Source organism: Cephus cinctus, unplaced genomic scaffold (assembly GCF_000341935.2).
Source record: "Cephus cinctus unplaced genomic scaffold, Ccin1 Ccin1_scaffold0129, whole genome shotgun sequence".
NCBI lineage: Eukaryota > Metazoa > Arthropoda > Insecta > Hymenoptera > Cephidae > Cephus > Cephus cinctus.
Window position 1 is genome coordinate 1694063 of NW_014332862.1, and position 11349 is coordinate 1705411.

The window sequence follows — 11349 nt, forward strand, 5'->3', positions numbered from 1 at the left end:
ATATAAATCGTGAAAATTTTATAGACGATAATAATCCTGATGGATTTCATATATTTTCTGATACTTGAGAGTTGTAAAATTAAAATTTTTACTGACGTTACTTTTTTATAACGAAAAATCGTAAATTTATCAAGCAATAATAAATGTTAAAACTAATGTTTATTTATCAACTAAAAAAGCGATGCTGTATCGGTGATTTTTCTTATTAGCAACCGGACAAGTATTTTCTATACTTTCCGGTTTCTGTATTAAAGTTCATGGTAATAAAATCTTGATAACATATTAAACTTCTTCGAGCGTAACGTATCTATGGGTTATAGATTCAGGAAGGTGTCTATATTACATTTATTATTCAGACTGTTAATAAGTACTACACATCGATCAATATTTTTATTTTCATAAGTCTCCCTCGCTGATCGGGTCGTTCAATTGCGTCAGAGGGAAAGTTTGATTCACATTTGTACAAACCTGAAGTGACGCTTATATCACTTTAAAGATCTTCAAGAAATCTTTATCATTATATATTATACAGCATAATACAATTAATATAATTCGGTTAGTTTAACCGCTATACAGAATTGTAGAATTTTTGAAATATAATATTTTCTTTAATCTTAAAAAGTTTCGAAAAACTACTTCGGGCAGTTATCCTAGCATCGTGACGCCAATCTTATCTCGAATCAATGAAATTTCCGCAGGGACTGTACCAGCAGAAATAGCAATGCAGCGATCGGCACCGTAGCTAATTCCGAATGAAACTAGTCTCTTAAAATTAACAGTATTCCATACGTTGTTAAAGAACACTATCAATCTTTGTCAAAAAGAAGATTCCTCATCATACCAATTATTAAGTCCTAGCAGAAGTCCTATACGAAGAATACCAATAGTACATAACCTCGAGTGTCCCAATATGTTAAATCGTCACTAGAATCAAAAGGAACCTCCCACAATGTTTCCATAAGCAACATGTGAAATCACAGAAAGATACATTAATGCATATAATTTTTCCCAATACCTACGGAATATCCCAAAGCTTAAAACAATATTAACTTGTTGAAAGGTGAGTTTCAAAATTTTTTCTGTTGCGTATTGGCAGTTATCAGGACACTTGATAACTTCTAGGACGCATCTGGAGGTATTTTAACGTGTAACGCATGCTTTTAAGAATACAAAGCGGCGTTCACACAGAATTTTCCAAAAAAAATTTTATGCTAGACAATCGGAGTTCTGATGGGCCAAAAAATGGTTTCCTTAGGTTAGATTAGGTTAGAACTCCAACGTCACTGTCCAAAGTTTAGTTTTTAAAAAAAAACAAAAAAACATCGATTTGCCATTTTGAGTGCCGCGCGTCCTGGAAATAGGCCTTTGACAAAATTATAGTATGATAAATGCATCGCCCGAAGTTAGCCTGTCTGTTTTCTACGGTAGAACCACCTTCAGGTGGTGAGCTTGTCACGAATAACCCTATATACATATAGGAAAACATATCTCACCGAGCGTGTCAGTAAATATTTCCAAAATTTATAAAGCTCGTCAGCATTTTCAACGTTATTTCGTATTCATCGCGCGAGCAGATTTTCATATAACACACGTGACTCTAGTTCCCACAAAAGTAACCTAGTCCCCATACGCTAACATACCGATAGCAGTTTATCCCGTATATTTTTATTTTCACGCTTTCGTCATCGAACGTACTGCACATTGGTTCGTGAGGTAGTACAAAGTATCGTATTGTCCTGCTGTGCATCCTCGATACATTACACACACAATGCACGAAGAACTTGTTCGGTTCTTGCCTTCTCAACGTGTATCTCTTTTGTTTATCAACCAGTACCATCTAGGGTTACGCACTTCTCAAGAATTGTGCATATGCGCATGACACGTGTGCATGTACACGCATCGCTACCATCTTAACGCTTGAGATACAAAGGTAAGTAAGTTCAGGCGTAATTTAATACGTTTGTACCAAGTCAATCGTACACGTCGCTGAATGACTTAAATGATTGTTAATACATATATATATATATATATATATATATATATATTCCCCACTCTTTTCTATTTTCTCAGCACTATATCTATGTGCATGTTCATACTCCGGTGGACGTCAACCGGATGTGGGTATATAGCAGAATGGTGGTAGATATATATACTTCGTCGTTGGAGAATGTACTCTGCTTCTCTCCCACTTTTTATTATACGTAATATGTATCTCTCCCTCTCTCACGAGCATTGCCAACTTCGACAATCTCACTCGTATCCCACCGTGACACACTTGTAACGTATACATATGTTTCTCTGTACAAAGTAGCGCTGTTGCAACTATCTCGATCGGCACCATCCATCTTCCTCGCGGCTGAAACCGCGCACCATGGACCAAACAGCTAGATAGGCAGGCACGCGTATAGTTGGCGTTGGGTTGGTATGCTTGGCGAACGAAGTAAGAATGTACGGTTCGGTTTACGAATGTGGAAGGTTGGTAGGACTCGATGCGACAGCATCCCTTGTATCGGAGCAAATGAGATGCAGAATCAGCCTCCTCGGAGACACGTGTAACGCGAATGGAAGTGGGATCGGGAGATGGGCAGGATGAATAATGATCGTGTATTAAAAAAAAGGGATGAAGATTGTCTCATGAATGTGTATGATACCGTTGGTAACTATGTAAAACAAGTGAATTTCTGAGATCCCGAAGAGTTCGTTATTTTCGAGGTCAGGGATAAAGGTCATTGGTTGATATTCGAAATCGTCTTATATCGGATTCAAATTTATATTCACATGTCTTTTCGAGATGTATCGTTGGCTACGAATGTCCGGCAGTTGGTGGCTGAAAAATGGATAGATGGAAAATAAGAAAAATTATTAATTTTTACATTTTACATCCTTTGTTACGTACACTACCCAAGTTTGTTTTAAAAGCCTTGCGTGAACTAGCCCGTAAGTACGACTCGCGATAAATCCTTAAAGTTATTGATCACGTTGGCCTACTCGCGTTATCGCTCGATTATCATAGTGTCACTGTCGTTGATTATTAATAAAATTAACCAATGAACCAATTAAAAATTTTTTATCACCGTATATACTCCCGTACCTGATTTTCATATTGGAAGATATAGGGGAGAAAGATATTATGCTCCATCCACGATCGACCCGTGCAAAAGGCACTGGGGCACCGTGTTTCTGTTTGCGATTGAAAAATGTTACTGGAAAATAAATACAAAAATCCGATGTAATCTTCTCAAAGAACCTCCCATTGCCTGCGGCTATCGGGAGGCTACTAGCTGAACGTTTGTTAGCTGCAAGTCGTTTGCTTAGCGTCACCATTGAGACGCGTTGGCAGTCGTGATGAAGACGATGATGAAAATGAACAATCTCTACGTCCCAGTCGAGGAGCTAAGAATTTTCTATTTAGCCGGAATCACGACGCGAGGAGGAACTACCGAGCAAATAGTGAAAGCTGGTAGAAAACGTAAAGGGGGAATTATATTTCGAATATTATCAGGTCATTCTGGTCGTATCAGCGACGAATGATGTATTAATATACCATGTATCGCTGTGGCAAACGAGATAACATGTTTATGTACAGTGTACACATTATATCGTTGGGTGCGCTTAATATGTTACATTTTTGCAATAAATTGTTTTACTTCGCTGCGATAACGTCAGTGCAAGTGGCAGCCACGAATGGCGCGCTCTTTGACACGATCTCGCGGCACGTATTTTGTTATCTCTTATCGGTAATATTTTTCCGTCACTTGCATTGCGAGGACACACGTATCGTACATCATTCCAGCCAATAGGAACAGGCGAGAGTACGATCTGTCGATCTAGCAATAATTCGATTGATCTAATAATTTTGTTTTTTAATCTTCATCCCAAAGTACACGAGATTTGCCTGAATAACTGAACTGATCCAATGATCGATGGATCGTTATTATTTCTGTAGACGTTATTTGTATTTTAACATTAGTCTTAGGTAGGTCGTGACGATTTTTCAAAGAAACGAAGGTCAATGTTATATTTTTAATTGGGTATTCTATCTAATCGAGGTTACGTAATTGGACGATTTCGATCTACTTTTTTTTTTATCCCACGATGATTGGTACCCCTCGCTACTTTTTTTAAGGAAATATTATCATAGTAATCTTTGTAAGAGGAGTATTGGTATGTGTAACCATGGGTGAACTCAAAGTAATTTTTAATGTTGGCAATTAACAAAAATGTTTTATCTTTCACGTGCGCTCTTTGTCATTAGTTGTCATTCATCAATCTACAAGGTCGTTCAAGTGAACCTGATATCCCCTCTACGCGTCCCGACATTTGCCCCCATGTCGGTTATTAAGCCGAGATAGGTAGTAGGTACTTCGCAGACGAGGACATGAGCGAGCGAGCGATAAGGCGTCGGGACGCTGATAGCGTCGTATGTTGATATCGTTAGAAATTGTCTGCATTTTTTGCGGAAAATGATCCTTGAGTAGTCTTTGCTTTCAGCTTATTAGTTAATCACTGAAAACTTCATTTTTTTTTCTCACGCACGTCCACAAAAAATATATCAGGCAATTTTTTGACTTTTTGAAAAATTTCAAGACAGCTTTTGCAGGGGATCGATCCTGTATCGCAGTAAGAAGATCCTTCACTGAAGTGGAGAGATCTTAACTGTACACCCGGTAGCTATGTGCCGCTACTGTTGTAATCATTACTCAGATAATTGCAGACGGTAGCCCATAAATTCGTATTCCGTTAGTGTTTGGCGGAGACCGAGTGACAGATTTTCTGTCTACAGGGTGTTCCGATAACGATTTTTCGAAACGATCAAAATATTTTGTTACAACCTCTACGGAGTAGCGAGAAGCGCTCTCATTAATTAACCATGCAATTGCGGGCTGATCGGTTAGAAAATGTATAAAGGCTATAGGTCCAGGACTGTTAATCGAGAGCGAAAAAACAAACGCGTTGGAAATATCAGAGTTTAATTAATTATACGGTCTTCGATTTCTTTATTAATTCATCCTTTTTTTTTCTTTATTTTTCAGCAAATTTTGTATATCTTTCATCTCTCTCTCTTCCCTCCTCCCCCCATTCGCCCCTCTCTCTCTCTCTCTCTCGCCTCGATGCATCGAAAGTTTTAACCACGCGTAGATTATATAATCGATACTTCTTATCAGAATAACTGATCGGTGCAAGTATCGTTTTTTTAATTTCTATCGTGACACTGTCCATCAACTGATTCGAGAAAATTAAAATTTTCGATAAAATTAATTACCGGTTAATTAACTCCCCCCCCCCGCTCCTCCATCCCTTTGATATTCGCCACATGTATTGTTGCTCATTTACATACTTAGGCAGCAATCACCGCGTTCGAAGAAGGCGCTCTTGGTTGTGGCTATAATAGTCCCGGTATGCAGTTTAACATTGGTCCAGATATACCGTAGCTAATAAAATACGCATTTGAGTTGACAGTGCGAAGGGACAAATAATAAAATGAGAAAAAAAAGGTAACACAAAGAGTTGTCTACCCGCGAGACAACGTACGGTTTCGTGCTGTCCCTTAAGAAAGTACCGGTAAAACTAACCTCGATCGTCCAGAGAGTAAAACTGGATTCCGCGTGCCTTTGGAAATTTAATACGGTCTCATATTTCGCGGAGTGACTGTACAGGTTTATGCAACATTGTAGCCACAATTTGCCCGTTTACCGTACAATCCGAGCTAAAAGTATATAAATTGACGAGTTGATTTTCACTGTTCGGGACGCAAATGAACACCACTGATGATTCTATATTCCTTACCAAGCGACATTCATCACGATACGTCTGGCGCCTACAAATCCTGTAAGTTTTTTTTTTATAAAAAAAAATAGAATTTAAAATATTAATTTCCATTGTCATGATAATTGTCACTGTCAGATTTTACTTATGCCATCTTTATACTTTATACGTATGTGTTCAGAAATTTTTCGTGTTGCGGAATTTTTCAATCTGCGATCGCCGAATCGGTATCGGCAGACTCCAGAAATAATCATGAGATCATGTGAGAGTTCGACTGAATGCTGGCTGGCCAACAACGCCCCAATCATACATTGTACATAAATACATCTGTTGATCATCTTCTCTTTTTTTATTCTTTAACTTAATACCATACTGCCATCTCTCTCTTTCGCGTACGTAACGCAAGAGTCCAAAGCCATGATACGTATAAGGGGTCAGCCACACTGCCGGTTTATTTCGAGACCTCTTTTCTCTGCACTTCTGCATCGTATAACCGTATTACGCTCTTAGGCTCCTGTCGCAGTCCACATTGGCGCGACCAACTGAACTCTCCCGGTTTGTCGCTCGTTACGTATACTTACTTATATTCCACAGAGATTCTCACAAATGACTGTCGCTTAGTACGTGATGATGCTAGTCCGTATAGGCGCATACGTATATGCACATTTCCTCAACGACGCCGTCGCTGAGTATCAAGATAGGAAGACGTATCACATTGTCGCGCGAATCTCTCAAGGATTTTATTGTAATAGCTTAAGCTGCACTCTGTAGCGATATCACTATGAAATTTCAGTATCCATTTCAGTTACGTGGTACTTGCACAAATTATATCATTTTTTAGAACACAGTAGGCGTACACAAATATTTCTTACAAAATGATCATAGATCTCTGTGATATATGAAATATTGAGTGAACAGGGGTTAATTTTAGTTGAAATTCAAAAAAAAGTTAGGAGTCAAAAATTTTTTTTTCGAGAATGTACTCTGCTTCCTGGAGCACGTGGCAAAGGTGAACTGACGAACAGAAAGATTTGAGAACACGCGTTAGCGTGGAACAGCTTCGAAAATCCATTTGCAAGGCAATGGCCGGGCTATTTGTCAATGCTAATAGAGTACGGCTCTTGTATTCTATTTTGAATATAAGGTATATATACATAGAAGGTATAGGATCAAGTGAGAACAGTAGAAGCGTAGCGACCTCTGTTAATTTGCTTACCCGTCAACGTGGTACCAGCCATTAATTTAAGTTACATAGTGTACCCAAGGTATCAAGGATCAAGGTATAGATAAGATACCTTTTTACCCTTTCCTTTCTGTTTCCTGTCACAATCATATCAGATCAGATTAGATCCGACTGTGGGATATCTTGGAGTGTGGATACTGAATCTCTGGAAGCTGGAACCTGGAGATTTCCTCAAGTCCCGTAACTACAGGGTGGCCTGAAAAACCGGTTCGTACCTTTAATCACAGACTACTCTACATCCGTTCCGCAACAATTTAAATACCTCTTTCTGAAATCCGTTTTCACCTTTTTTTTTTAACAATAAAGATGTTACGCTTCTCCGCCATAGTTTTAATTACACTTGGATTACTTTATTAAAACTATTCTACCACTTCCTCTCAGGAATATAAGTGAATTTTTGATTCTTTTAATTAAAAGTCGTCATTTGTCTTATCATTAAGGATTTCAAAATTATTTCAATTATCGTTTATATTAGATTTATAGACATCTCTAACTGATTCGCAGATATAGTATATGCATTGGTCAGTCAGTTCGTCATCAACCGTGCAATGCATCAATTTTCATGGGAAATTCTCGTGCATGTTTAACTACGCAAGGTACATGCATGCTCTCTCATAGAAAATCTTTACCGTGCCGCGAGATTACATTTGTGCAGAGGCACTCGAGGAAAACTCTGAATTCGCAGTCGGTATATTCATAGGCTCGGTCGGTCAAGTAGAGCTTCCTACTTACCGACGCGCCACTTGAATCCCAAATGACTTGAGCCACTCGACAACAGGATCGCCACTGCTAAATAAACCTCTCGTAGCCCTCTGGCGAGAATTTATGAATATTCTAAGAAGCGGCTGGAAGTAGATGATATACGAGCTGTCGGTGTGTCAATGGGTGCCCCTTGGTCTCCCTTGGATGCCCTTACCTCCTTCGCCCCCTCATCGTACTTGCCACTTGTTTGCCGTGCAAGCAATGGCGCGATGGGCAAAGGATGGGCCTACGCGAAGACACGAGTCAGCCGAGTGTGAAAATGAGTTCATTGGTTATATTTCCGAGGCGCTGGGGCGTTAAAGTGTTGAAAATTCATTAACGGGCTAATGAAGCGTGTTGCTTAAGTCTCGCACGTGGAACGAGTCGGCCTTTTGTTACAATGGAACTTGGGGGACCCTCCAAGGATCCTTGGCTCGCGATTTTAGTCCGTAGCCGTTTGCTTATTTGTCACTGTGCTCGGCTGGATACTATTCAGGAAAAGATGACGGATTGACATTGTGGAACGTTGGGAACTTTTCATGAACCAAGAGCTTCTTGGATAAGCCTGTCGACGATCAACTATGTCCACGTACAATGGGGATAGGAAGTATCTATTATGAGGGTTACAAGGTAACGATAGAAAAGTCTCATGTATTTTTTTATTAAGTTTATTTTATATATATCGACAACAACACGTCATACATTAGAAAACAGAAGGTTTCTTGAAGCAAACTCGAATGAAAAGTTTTGTGGAACAATCCGAGAGACACTATGTGAGTGTGCCGCGCCATCATCTATGGAGTCGTATATATATATAATATTGTGTGTCTCGCTCTGTGGAGGGTGAGAGTGTGTCTCCTATGAGTGTCCTGTGATAATTTCTCTCGCGCACACTACCACTCTCTCACTCTCACCCAATCGCTCTCTCACTCTCACTCTCTGTACCTAACATTCATACAATTTTTTTTTAAATAATTCTCTCACACTTGCGCACTCTCTCTCTCTCTCTCTCTCTCTCATTTTTTACTCACACTTCATCTTTTTTATCTGGCCATACGTGTTCTGCTTAATATTCTTGCGCTCTTGCTAGGTGTATCTTTTTTTTTTTGTGTATACCTAATAGTGACATTTTGCGCGCGAGTATGCACAAAGCTTACAAAGCCAGTTACACACTGGCGCACAAATGTTTATTTTTTTCGAAATACGAATTTTTACGAAAAATTCAATAAATTATAATTCTCTTTCTCTCGTTGAAAATTTTATCTTTTTTCTCGCGTCTATTGACTCGACTTTTCGCACTTGCATGATCTTATCCGATTTTTGCTTTTCACCTGTTTTCATTAATTCCAATATTTTTGTATTCGCTATTTTTTTTTTTGGAAATCACTCACGCGCGCGTTTCTCGCAAAAAGATAAAAGATACGAAAGAGAATGACTCGTCCGAGCCTCGAATCCTAATCGTCTAGGACCAACCGCCGCCCCTAATTGACCAGTTAGGAATTTGTCATAATTTTGAATTTCAAACAATTATTAATTCAAAGGGGCGGTGGCTCGTGGGTTTTTACGTCATTTTACAGACGAGACGGTCTAATGCGCTGCGATGCGATTTACGCGGGACACCTTTGCCGGCCATAAGGTTTTCCTAGAGTCTCTCCTCCTCAATAAGGATCACTCTTATCCTCGCAAACCCTCACTGTGTATGTTACATATTACATAAACTATATACGTGATTAATTTTTAATCAATTTTTTGTTCTTCCTTAAAACCGCGAACCAGCGCGCAACGGCGAGACGACTCTCACAAGGGCCTCCTCTTGCAATTTATGTACAATTTTACAACCTACCGCCGTCGACATATAATTTACTCTTTTTTAACCCCTTTTAAGTACACGAATAGGACCTAGACATCGTTAATTTTTTACACTATACTAACGAAATCTAAACGTTCAATTTTCTTGTTCGCTCCACTAGGAATAATAAATTTTGCCATATCGTTAGTATACCCTTTATAGAAATATGCTTACAAAAATAGAATTTCGCGAGGCCCCAGGGAAACGCGCCGTCACTGCCGTCACGTGCGGGACTCGGTTCGTTGTGCAATATTCCACCTTATTCCTTCTCTTTCAATCTCCCTATCCGTCTCTCTCGCTCTCTATCCTTCCTTCCTCTCGACTCTCTCTCTCTCTCTCTCTCTCTCTCTCTCTCTCTCTCTCTCTCTCTCTCTCTCTCTCTCTCTGACTCTCAATACCATTTCCTCCTAAATATTTCGTTTTGCGTTCACGTTTAAAAAGTGACACTACACGCGAGCGTATCGAATTAATACACTTTTTTATTCGTGTACCGCATAGGCCGTCAGTAGGTTCCCGCGCAAACAAATTTTGCGTGTGAACTTTCACCCTTATTCTCTCTCTCTCTCTCTCTCTCTCTCTCGCTCAGATTCTCCCGCGATGCATTCCGCGCATTCCCATACACTCGCACTCTCACGGAATCATTCATTCGCACCTTCGTTACTTCAGTGCAAAACATACAATACGCGTTTTATGTTCAGCATACTCGTTCGCTTGTTTCCTTAAATGTGGATGTCAGTGAATATTTTTATTTTTTGTTTTTCATATAATTTTTGTTTTTTGAATACACGTAAAAATTTTCGTTTCCTCTTACATCTCTTAATCGTGAAGTTCGCTTTTTGCCGAATATAATAATAATACAGTATAGTGTGTCTCAAAAGTCATGTACAACCTATACCTTTCGCTCGTTTCACGCGCAACGGCGATACTATTGATAACAGTAGTCGCAATCAACCCTTAACGATCGACAGCGATCGACAATGGCAACGATCATCAATGATCCTGGCAATGACAGTTAACAGCGATGGAGAATATAGGCGATGCTTCGATAATTATAATTCGCAATCATAACTCGATAATTGTAATCGTAATGATAATAATGTAATTTTTTTTTTATAATCTCGTATGCCGCGATAAATTCTTCCTTTATCTTACTCAACGCTCCTTGCTTTCTTCTGGCTATTCTTCATTTGCTGGCTTTGTTCTCACTCTTTTTTTTTTGTATCATTCTTTTCTAGTAAATTTTTGCTTTTTTTTCTCGCTCGGTACTTTTACGCATGCATACACGTGCGCACACACATTCTCTCTCTCTCTCTCTCTCTCTCTTTGCTCAATCAACTTTCATGTATTCCTCGACACCCTTCTCATACGTGCACAGATTCTTCGTCACGCGCGCGCGCTCTTCTAAACCTCAAATTAATTTCATCATTTAGACTCGTCATTACAATATTACATTATTAGATTACGTTCTATCATCATAATACGCTAGCGTTTATTCAATAAATTTTACATACTTTGATACGCAGTATGATGGTTCCAAAAAACGGTCATTGGCCAACCAAATTTTGTTCACACATCAATACACCTACGCTCAGTAATCGAAGTAATTTGTACTTGTATCCATATATTATAAATATTTTTTTAGTATTTCGGCCTCTTTTTTTTTTATTACTGCCCACATCTGGCTTCACGCATGCAATCAGTTACACACACACACACACACGCGCACGCTTTCCCATTGCCCCCCCCCCCC

The 11349-nt window shown here is 39.2% G+C and overlaps 1 long non-coding RNA gene across 7 annotated transcripts in view; it reads left to right on the forward strand.

Moving 5' to 3' along the window:
* The window catches only part of LOC107262918, a 40004-nt gene that overhangs the window by 4900 nt on the left and 23755 nt on the right, over window positions 1-11349 (forward strand). Inside the window, exon 5 of one of the 7 annotated variants that reach the window (XR_003058351.1) lies at window positions 25-4923. The exons of 5 other annotated variants lie outside the window; for them this stretch is intronic. This is a non-coding gene — a long non-coding RNA (uncharacterized LOC107262918). Of the gene's footprint in view, window positions 1-24; window positions 4924-11349 lie in introns of those variants that run through there. One more of the 7 variants, XR_001536550.2, reaches the window with a different exon arrangement.